This window comes from Echinops telfairi, unplaced genomic scaffold (genome assembly GCF_000313985.2).
Source record: "Echinops telfairi isolate 266 unplaced genomic scaffold, ASM31398v2 ScPeMD7_655;HRSCAF=1070, whole genome shotgun sequence".
Classification (NCBI taxonomy): Eukaryota; Metazoa; Chordata; class Mammalia; order Afrosoricida; family Tenrecidae; genus Echinops; species Echinops telfairi.
In genome coordinates, this window is record NW_022104553.1 from 23,521,839 (window position 1) to 23,531,992 (window position 10,154).

Sequence of the window (10,154 nt, forward strand, 5' to 3'; positions counted from 1 at the left end):
GAATTCCTGCCTAGACACTATCACTGGATACTATATGACACAAGTCAGCGGGGTTTAGCTCAGGGTCACAGCAATGGAGGATTTCTTGCTAAATTACAGCTAAACACAGCATATACTTTTTTAAACCACATATTTCCATCGCAAAATAATAGCAGGTTGACTTTTAAAGTCCCCCCCATCATATCCCCACATCTCATTTTAATTTTGTTTGCATCTATGAGATCTGTAGGATGGAAATATTCATGGCTGATGATCAGAAGAAACTCAGTAGGATCCCAATATTTGTGAGAACTTTGCAATAGATCTTGTGCTTCACTGTAAAAACGTTTTAAAGTACTCGGAATGTGAGGAGCTCAAATACAATTTTTCTTTCTGCCTGTGAATTATACTAATACCGATCCTTGGACCACACAGGCTGCTGTGCTTCTTCTGTGTGGACTTGGTTGGCACTTTACTTAGATAGCTCCTTGTTTTAGGACAAACTTTCAAGACTCCAGACGCTATTTTTTCTTGATTGCTGGGCACCATCTGATTTCTTCACCACGCTTTGCTATACAATGACATCGTCAGGGATCCATGCACCGGGGTGGGGGTGAGTATTGAGCAGTCACATCATGAGAACAAATTGTTCTTAGGTTAGGGCTTAGACCAAGTGTAAGTTCAAGATTCATTCATACAACTAAGGTATCCATATAGTTGTGGTCCACTTTAGCGGCAGATGGAGACATAATGTAAATCAACCTCTGCAGGACATTTGGTATTTTTCAGAACAATAGTAACCTAGTTAATGATAAAGAATCTAAATGCCTGTAAAGCTTTTCAGACTCAAATCCATAAAAGTTCACTTGTACAGATCTAAAACTTAAATGACAGAGCACTGTTTCAGAAAACAATCAACGTTAGACACAAAGTAAAGGGGGAAGCTATTGGTCTTCAGAACGGAGACAGCACAAAAGAAAACAAAACAAGCAAACATGAAAATGGCAACTATTGGGTCATCCCGAGTTGTCAGGGTGCAGGAGAGCAGCAAGGAAACACACAGCATTCCTCTGGGTCTTTGATGCTTCCTCCACCCACTACCGTAACCCCGACTCCACCTCAAGAATCTGGCTAGACTGGAATATTTACAATAGTACAGATAAGAGCCTTCGCCTTCGACACAGAATCCAGGACATGATAAACCCCGCAGAAACAGTAACAGAAGTAGCGATAGCATGAGGGTTTGGGGAAGATGGGTGGAGAAGGGGAGGAAGGGGAACTGATAACAATGATGGATGTGTAACCACCACCACCCCAGGGGGATGAATAACAGAAATGTGCATGAAGGGTCACAGCGACGGTTTAAGATATGAATATATATATATATATATTTTTTTTTAATTTATTAAAGGCTCACGAGGTTGGGAGGGGGATAAAAAGCTGATATCAAAGGCTTCAAATAGAAAAGATAATGTTTTTTAAATGATGATGGCAATCTACGTACAAGTTCGCTTGATAGAATTGATGTATGGACGGTAAGAAGAGCTGTAAGAGCCCCCAATAAAATATTTTTTTGACAAGCTTCAGGTTGTGTATAAACAAAGAACTTAGGAGCTTTTACTGTTGTTTTATCTCACAACCTGTAGTGCTAACTTTACCAGCTTCTCTATTATTTTATGAATTTATTAAATATGCCAATAGAAGTTTGAGCCCTGAAAGTCATGATATTTGAAACCTCTCAGAGATCAACCATCTAGGAAAAGTGAATAAAAATAGTTATTACATACAGAGGATAGCTTTAAAATGCCACCAGAGTTTTACATATGGAACTTATAGAAGCAGTGAATGTGTTTAGTAGCTTGCTTTTATTCTTGGCAAATTTTGGACTAGTTCTAATTTGCAATTTTGTCACCTTCCAAAGTTCTGGAAATCTTTATTTAGATTTGTGGGTTTTAACTTAGGATATATATTTTTTAATAAGTCCAATATGGTTCACTGTCTTCCAGGAATTAAGGGTCTCAGAGGGTCTACAAAGCAAAAGTTTATCTATAAATGACAAAGCTTGACATGGCTATGGTTAAGTTACAAAAAGTTACATAAATACATGTAATTTAAAAAGATAGAAGTGGGAAATTCATAGGCTAGTGAAAACTAAGCAAAGTCCATTAAAAAAGGAAACATCTCAAAGTGTTACATTTAAAGTTGCAAATACCACTAACCTTTAGTCAACACAACTTTCTGGATGATGAAGAAATTGTTGGGATGATTTATTTGCAATCTTTTCTCAACTTTACTTCCATTGGCCAAACACACCGAATAGAAACCTTTGCATTTGTGATTAGAACGTACAAGCCTGCATTATCTTGCGGCGATTTACAGCTTTTCTCTACGCCACGAGTAATTTTTTTCTCTTTATTCCCAGAAAAATTTACTCAACACCACATAGGTTTTCCATCTTTTCCTTTCCTCTCGTTTTCTGCAACCGAGCAAAGTGTACTTTCACTCACTTTCTGAGACTCACTACATGCCCTCAATCGGCTTCTACTATTTTTCACAGCCTGGCATGGGCAGACATTCAGTTCAAAGCGTTGGTGGGGGGGGGGGGGGGGGGCGGGTGGTTATAGATATCAAAGTTTATTAGTGGTTCCTAGGGTCAGTATAGAGAAAGTGGGGGTGGAGGGTAGGGGTCATGGAAAAACGACAAGGATCATGGAATGTTAGCTTGCAAACATATTCTTGTCATTGCTGTCAATATGGCTTAAACCTGTAACTAACAGAACAGGCAAAAGTTGTGTGATCGATATACAAGGGGGCTTCAAAAAGTTTGTGGGAGACTTCCATTATTTCCACATTTATTTGCAGTCATCACCGGGGCTGTGTCTTGCTGATTTGTTTGCTGGCCTGCTCTTCCACCTGCATGGCTGGGCGCAGGGCTTCCTGAAACCTTGCAGGGCTGAGAGGTACTTGGTAAAGTTGGCGAGGGTAGATGCTGCTTTGTTCTCAAAGGTCTCCAGGTCACAGTCAAGCTGCTGGGTCATCTCTGGAGAGCTTAAGTCAGGTTGGCCCTTGCTTAGCTCTGAAGAGGTGCAAGGAGTCTGGAGCAGAAGGCACCGCTAGGAGCGCCAGCTATGAGTGAGGTGTGCAGGCTGCGGGCTCTTCTCTGGAGTTGTGGGTTTTAATGTAAGATATTAGGGGGGGTTGTGTATGTGTGTGTGTGTTAAAATAAGTCTAATATCGTTTATTTTCTGCTGGAAATTTTGGTTAAGACTATTCTATCTTTCCTTCTCAAAACAAAACAAAATGCACACACTCAAATAACCAGCCATCATTCTGTCCTCCCTCCTGCCCCTCAGTCCAGGTTATATTGTGTTTCCTCCTTGGGCCTCTCACGGAGTCTCGCACCTTGAAAGTTACACCTTACTAAGTCAATGCACTACACACATTTTAAACCCAGGAAGATCAACGAGTCTGAAAAGGCACCGAGTCAAAAGGCAAATCCCAATCAAACCTAGAGGCAAGCCGTTAAGTCCCAAAGAAACTAGCTGGCAATTAAAACCATACCTATTATAAGACACTCACCAGCTAGACATTTATTACAGCATCCAGACAAAACAGCATCTCCAACATACATGATGCTTGACCTCACTGCCGCCCAGTTGAAGCGGACTCATACAGACCTCTACGGTAAAGGACAGAGAAGAAGTGTCCCTGTGATGCTCTGAGACTCTGAAAGCCTTTCTGGGAGGAAATCACAACCCACCTCGGAAACACTATGCCACCAGGGTTCCTTTGATGTTCAAACAGCCCTCCGGTATGTCTTAATGACCCCATGGGTAGGTAGTTTCAAGTGGTCCTTCCCAAGGCCAAACTCCAGAAGGCTGGAGCTTCAGTTCTTGCTGAGACCATGTGGTTTGCTAAATCCAATCAACCCTCCAGCTGGAAGCCAGATCATTCCAAGAATGAATTGGATTGCTAACCTAGCAATAAGCAAACCTTTTTCTTTGTGGCCTGAAACTCAATTCTGTGTTAATATTATTAATGAGACTTTCAGTCAGACAGGTGGAGTTTCAGTTACATTTAACAATGAATTCTTTGGCTAATTGTTTTTGTATACCTCTTACAATCATTCTTTATAATGAAGAAAACTGAATCAGCTCTTGAGTGGATCTATCTGTGTACAGATCTATATATTCACTATATTCTTAATTATCACAATGTTTATTAATTTAATTGTAACATTAGCAGATTCTTTCTGAAAGCTTAAAACTATTTATGCACTACCGGACACTACTGAAATGGCGTCCAATCGAGGTTAATTAATTTTTTTCCTATCCTAATTAGATTCGTTAAAGTTTCTACATTGAGACTTACACTTGGTTGGTAATCAGGTTGGTTTTAACTCCTCTGGGATAAAGCAGAAACTGCTTCCCACGGTTTGTGAGGTTGTAAAATTCAAACTAAGTGGTTGAACTCCCCCTCTCCCCCCAACCCTCCCCCCTTTTTTTCTTTCTGGTTCTAAACGGAGAAAGTGAGATAAGCCTGCGCCTCTTAAAGGGGCAAGGCCCCGGCTCGCTTCTAAAAGGGAAGCTTAGCCTGACCGCTGGCGCTTTAAGACAAAGGACCACTTCTCCAAAGGCTGGCAAGCTGATCTCTCAGTCACTAAACTTCCGACCGCAGGAGAGAAATCCCCAAATATATATGTAGTTAAAGAACTATGTATATATTTAAAGAACTAGCTATATTTCAAGAACTGTATATATATTTAAAGAACTATCTATATCTATATGGAACTATAGATACATAGTTCTGCCACTGGTGGCTGGGTCCCAGGAAAGAAACCTGTCGCCAAACAAATGGCCGATCTTAAACTAGCCCACAGACGACAGGCAGGTCTCTCCCACCTGGCACCAACCGTGGATGAACTGACAGCCCTACTGCCGCCCCCCGCGCTTGAGACCCCTCTAACAAAGCAGCTGTAGCCCCCCAAGAAACCGGATTTGCACGTTTCTTGTCGGTGCTCAGGCCGACCGAGCCAGAGGCAGATGGCTTACCTAGGTTGGCCCGTGGCTCTGTGTCACCTTGACAGACAGACAGCGGAGGGGTGTCCTTCCGCAGCAGCGCGGCCAGACCCGAGGCTCAGCATCCCGAGTCCCGGGTGGAAGCGCTTGGGGAGGGGTGGCGGAGCGGCAGCCGCACCCGCAAGGGTTAAGGGGCCCGGGGGCCGTGGCCAGAGGTCTCGGGGCTCCCCTCCCCCGCCGGCCGCGACCCGGCAGGCGGGGAAAGTGCCCCGGCTGGGGTTTCTCCGCTTACCTGCAGGCTCCCCGAAAAGGCTCCTGGGCGAGCAGGGATCGGCTTACCCGAAGATCCCCAACGCGCGGTCACATCGGTGGTCGGAGGAGGGCCGGGGCGGGGACCCCAAGCCCATCGGTAGACAATTGGACATGCCCTCGCCGGAGGGTCACTGGGAAGGGACGACTCAGCCCAGGGTGCCCTATAGCACTGACGACACAGGCCACATCCCCCCGGTTCTTCAACGCTTCCTCCCCCCACTGTCATGACCCAGTTCTACCTAACAAATCCGGCTCGACCGGAGTGTGTGCGTCGGGGCAGATAAGAGCTCTCGGCACACGGAATCTAGGCCAGATAAACCCCTGGGGACCAGGATGGGAGCAGCGATACCGGGACGGGAGGAGGGGGAGGGGGGAACCCACTGCCAGGCTGCTGCAGACCCACCCCCACCCCACCCCCAGGGGGACGAATAACCGAAACCAGGGCGAAGGGGAACGGCGGACAATGTGAGCTACGAAAATAATAGTAATGAATAATAATGCATAATTTATCAAGGGTTCACGAGGGTGGGGGAGGGAGGGGAAACGGAGGAGCCGATACCAAGGGCTCAAGCAGAAAGAACATGTTTGTAGGATGATGGCGACCTGTGGACAAGGGTGCTGGATACCAATTGATGGCTGGGTTTGTTAGAAGATCTGTAAGAGCCCCCAGTAAGAAATGGTTTTTTAAAAGAAAAGAAAACATCCCTTCGCCTGGGGGCCAATATGTCGCAGACCGCCTCCCCAGTGCTCGGGCACCATCGCCGGATTACAGAAACCAGGTCGATTAGGAAGATTCTACGTTTTATTTTCACATGCAGGGGAAAAGCGAAAGGAGATAGCCTGTCTCCAAATGCCGGTCTCTAAGCCTCTTTGTTCTCACCGGATACGTACACCGAGGCTGCGTGAAGCGGTTGTGTTCTGTTTCGCAGACAGACACACATCTTGGAACGACAGGCACAAGCTGGGAAAACAGTTTTGTTTGAACAAAGATCGCCGCGTTACAGAGCTTCCATTACTTAGGGACCCTAAAGCTCCAGGAGTCGGGTCAGGTGTGCAGATGCTGGCTTTTAACGGGGAGGGGGCGGGCGGGCCGGGGGAGTGAGGAAGGACGCCTGAGTGATTCTTAATACTCATATGAAGAACTGGGTCATTGGCTTAGCTGGTCCCCATGAGGATTTGTACCTCGACACTATCACAGGATACTCTTGAGACAAGTTAGGGGAGGTTTTGCTTAGGGTCACAGCTGTGGATGATTTTTAGCTACGTCACAGCTAATCAAAGTATATTGTTTTTTCTAACTTTATTATAATGGAGTTATAATGCTAAAGCAATTGCGGGTTTGTTGTCCGGTGGGCACAGAGTGGGCCCTTAATGCCTGGTCACCTGGCCAGATCACAGAAACCAGGTAGACTCAAAAGATTTGTTTTGTTTTAGATTCAAAAGAGTTTAAAGTTGTTTTCTTTTTTTCACATGCATGGGAAGGTGACGGGGCAATCCGTCCCCCAATGGTCCCCCACTCCCCATCACTCGGTTCTCACAGGGTGTCTAGACCCAGGCTGAGGGAAAGAGTTCTTCCACACACACACACACACACACATGAATCTTGGCTGGCATGACAATACAAGCTGAGAAAAACAACATTTTGTTTGAACAAAGAGGTTACGAGGCAGAGCTCCCATGCGTGGGGACCCTAAACCTCCAAAAGATAGGTCAAGTATGCAGGTCCTGGCTCCTGGTGAGGGGAGGGAGGCAGCCTGGGAGATTCATACCATTCAGATAAGAGTCTGGGCATTGGCTTAGCTAATACCAGCAAGAATTCATGCCTGGATCCTGTCACAGGACACTGCGAGACAACTTAAAGGGGGTCAGCTCAGGGTCACCGCGATGCAGAATCCCCAACTAAGTTACAGCTACACCAAGTCTGTCATTCTCTGAACGACATTATGTTTCCATCATAAAATAAGAGTGGACTGGCTCTTCAAGCTCCCCCCCCCCAATTATCTGGGACCCCAGGTGGAACCCAAATAAGGGGAGAAAGGGAGTTACTAGATCATTATAAAAGATGTGTTCTAGCAGAAATGAGGAAAAGGATAACTGAACAAAAAAGTCTGACGTTGGCTCTTGCTGTACAGCAGAGAGCAGACAAAGGTCCCTCCTCCTTCCAGGAAAGGATCTATACACGTATGCGGATTCTGAGAAGCCAGAGAATGTTCTTATGAGTAACTGTCCTTTTTAAATCACTTTATTGGGGCCCTTACAGCTCTTATCACAATCCATACATCAATTGTATCGATCACATGTGTGCATACATTGTCACCATCATTTTCAAAGCATTTTCTTTCTACTTGAGCCCTTGGTATCAGCTCCTCTCTTTTCCCTCCCACCCTTGTGAATCCTTCATAAATTATTATTATTTTCATATCTTACACTGTCTGCTGTTTTCCTTCACCCACATTTCTGTTATTCGTCCCCCAGGGTGGGGTGGGGAGGTGTTATACGTTGATCATTTCCATCAGTTCCCCCTTTCTCCCCCCTTCTCCTCCCACTTCCCACTCCCCTCATGGTATCGCTGCTCTCATTGCTGTTCCTGGGGGCTTTATCTGTCCTGGATTCCCTGCGCCGAGAGCTCTTATCTGTACCAGTGCACATACGCCGGTCTAGCAGGATTTGTAAGGTAGAACTGGGTCACGGTTCTGGGGTGGAGGAAGCATTAAAGAACTATAGGAATGGGGTGGGGGAAGGAGGGGAGGAAAGAGGAGCTGATACCAAGGGCTCAAGTAGAAAGAAAATATTTTGGAAATGATGATGGCAAGTGTGCTTAATACAATTGAGTTATGGATTGCTGTAAGATTTGTCAGAGCCCCCAATAAAATGATTAATTAAAAAAGAGAGAGGAATGTTGTGTGTTTTGTCAGTGCTATACTGCACCAAGGTCGACTCATTCCTTCCTTGTGACCCTTCTGTGAGGGGATGTCCAATTGTCTACAGATGGGCTTTGGGTCTCCACTCCAACCCTCCTCATTCACATCGATATGATTGTTTGCTTTGGGTCTTCTGTTGCCTGATATCCCTTCAACACCTCATGATCACACAGACTGGTGTGCTTCCTCCATGTGGGCTTTGTTGCGTCCCTGCTAGATGGCCGCTTCTTTAACTTCAAGCCTTTAAGACCCCAGACACTATGTCTTCTAATAGCCAGGTGCCATTAGCTTTCTTCACCTTTGCTTATGCACCCGTTTTGTCTTCAGCAATCATGCTGGGAAGGTGAGCATCACAGAATGCCAGGTTATTAGAACAAAGGGTTCTTGTGTTGAGGGAGGACTTGGGTAGAGACCTGCCACTCTCCCTGGGTGTATCTTCAGTGTTGTCCTCTACAGTGCATTCTCCTGGGGAGGGGGTCAACGCATCTAGGATTGGGGCCACCCTGCAGACCCTGTCTGCTACCTTAATACTTAACCTATGAATATATGTACATAGACTTATATCCCTGTCGTTATATATTAATATATTTACATATATGCATGCCTATATTTAGACCTCTATAAATGTCTTTTGCCTCCTAGTTCTTTCCTCCATTTCCTTTTACTTTCCTTCTGTCTCACGGTCATGTTCGACCTTCATTCGGCTCTCCATCATTCCTCTCGGCTACATTGCATTTGGTCAAACCCCGCCAGGCATTCTACGCCCTCCTCTTCATCTAAAATTAGATCTCTTGTTGGTTCCTTGTCCCTGAGTTTGTTGGCTCCCCACTCCCTTTCCCCCCTCCTCCTCTCCCATGTCCTCCCTGGAACAGTTGGTCCTGTGGTTTTCTCCTGGGGATTGTTTATCCTGTCTGTCTTATATAGATAGATAGACAGAAGAAGAGAGAGAACAAAAGCCTATAAATAGTTCCAGGTGTCTGTTGATCCTTATGAATGTTTTCCAATCAGATCTGATGAGATGCCAAACTCTGCCTCCCGAGTCAGATCTCTATTTTCGGGATTCCTCAGGGACTTCGTTGTTTTACTCCCCTTGCTGCTCGGTTGTACTCCCTTCATGCCACCCCCACCACCCCCAGGGTGAGGGGTACAGACCAGGCACAATTCCCAAACTGTGTCTCCAGTGCTGAACCCTGGAACGCTGTGGGTCAGTAAGGGGACATCATGTCTCCTGGTGGGGCCAGCCCTACAGTCCTCTGTGTATTGGCTGCTCCCAGCAGGAATGTCATCCTGGAGGCTTGGTGCCCAAGGTGGCTCTCTCTCTCTCTCTCTGTCTCTCTCTCTCTCTTTCTCTCTCCCTCCTTCCCTCCCTCTTAGTTGGCTCCCGTGTGGTTTGATCAGACCTGCCACTCTCCCTGGCTATATCTTTAGTGTTGTCCTCTGTAGCGCATTTTTCTGGGGAGGGGGTCAACATAGCTGGGATTGGGGCTGCCCACAGACCTCTCTATCAGTTCACTCCTCCACGCCGAGACGTTGCCCTCATGGGTTGGAGCACCAGGATGAGGTCTGGGCCCTCACTCCAGTTCCAGTGGAGACATCAAAAATACTCTCCACATAGGTGGCTTATTGCCTTATTCTCCCACTACCCTCATCCTCTTTTTTTCGTTTCCCTTCCTTTGCAGTTGGCTGCCATTTTCATCTGACCCCTGCTTGAGCACCTGGATCTCGCCCTGGGAATTTATGCATTTAGTGGTTTTTCCCTCACGTCCATTGTGCTTTTTTTAAGCTTACCTCGGTAGATGCATGTTGTACTTGTCCCTTGGTGCTTGGCTTAATTCACTTAACAATGAATTAATGCGGCAACCCTGTAATGTCTGCTTCTATAGGGAGTGATTTTTAAAGCAGGATCATGTACTTGGACTTTACC

The 10,154-nt window shown here is 45.9% G+C and overlaps 1 protein-coding gene across 4 annotated transcripts in view; it reads right to left on the minus strand.

The window, feature by feature from the left end:
* Positions 1–5,512, minus strand: part of LOC101640704 (zinc finger protein 343-like) — a 25,155-nt gene extending 19,643 nt beyond the window's left edge. For 2 of the 4 annotated variants that reach the window (XM_030886326.2, XM_045292480.1), the window contains exon 1: positions 5,290–5,512. The gene's annotated coding sequence lies outside the window, so the exon portion shown is untranslated. Of the gene's footprint in view, positions 1–5,030; positions 5,119–5,289 lie in introns of those variants that run through there. The other 2 variants (XM_045292483.1, XM_045292481.1) reach the window with 2 other exon arrangements.
* Positions 5,513–10,154: the final 4,642 nt, after the last annotated feature.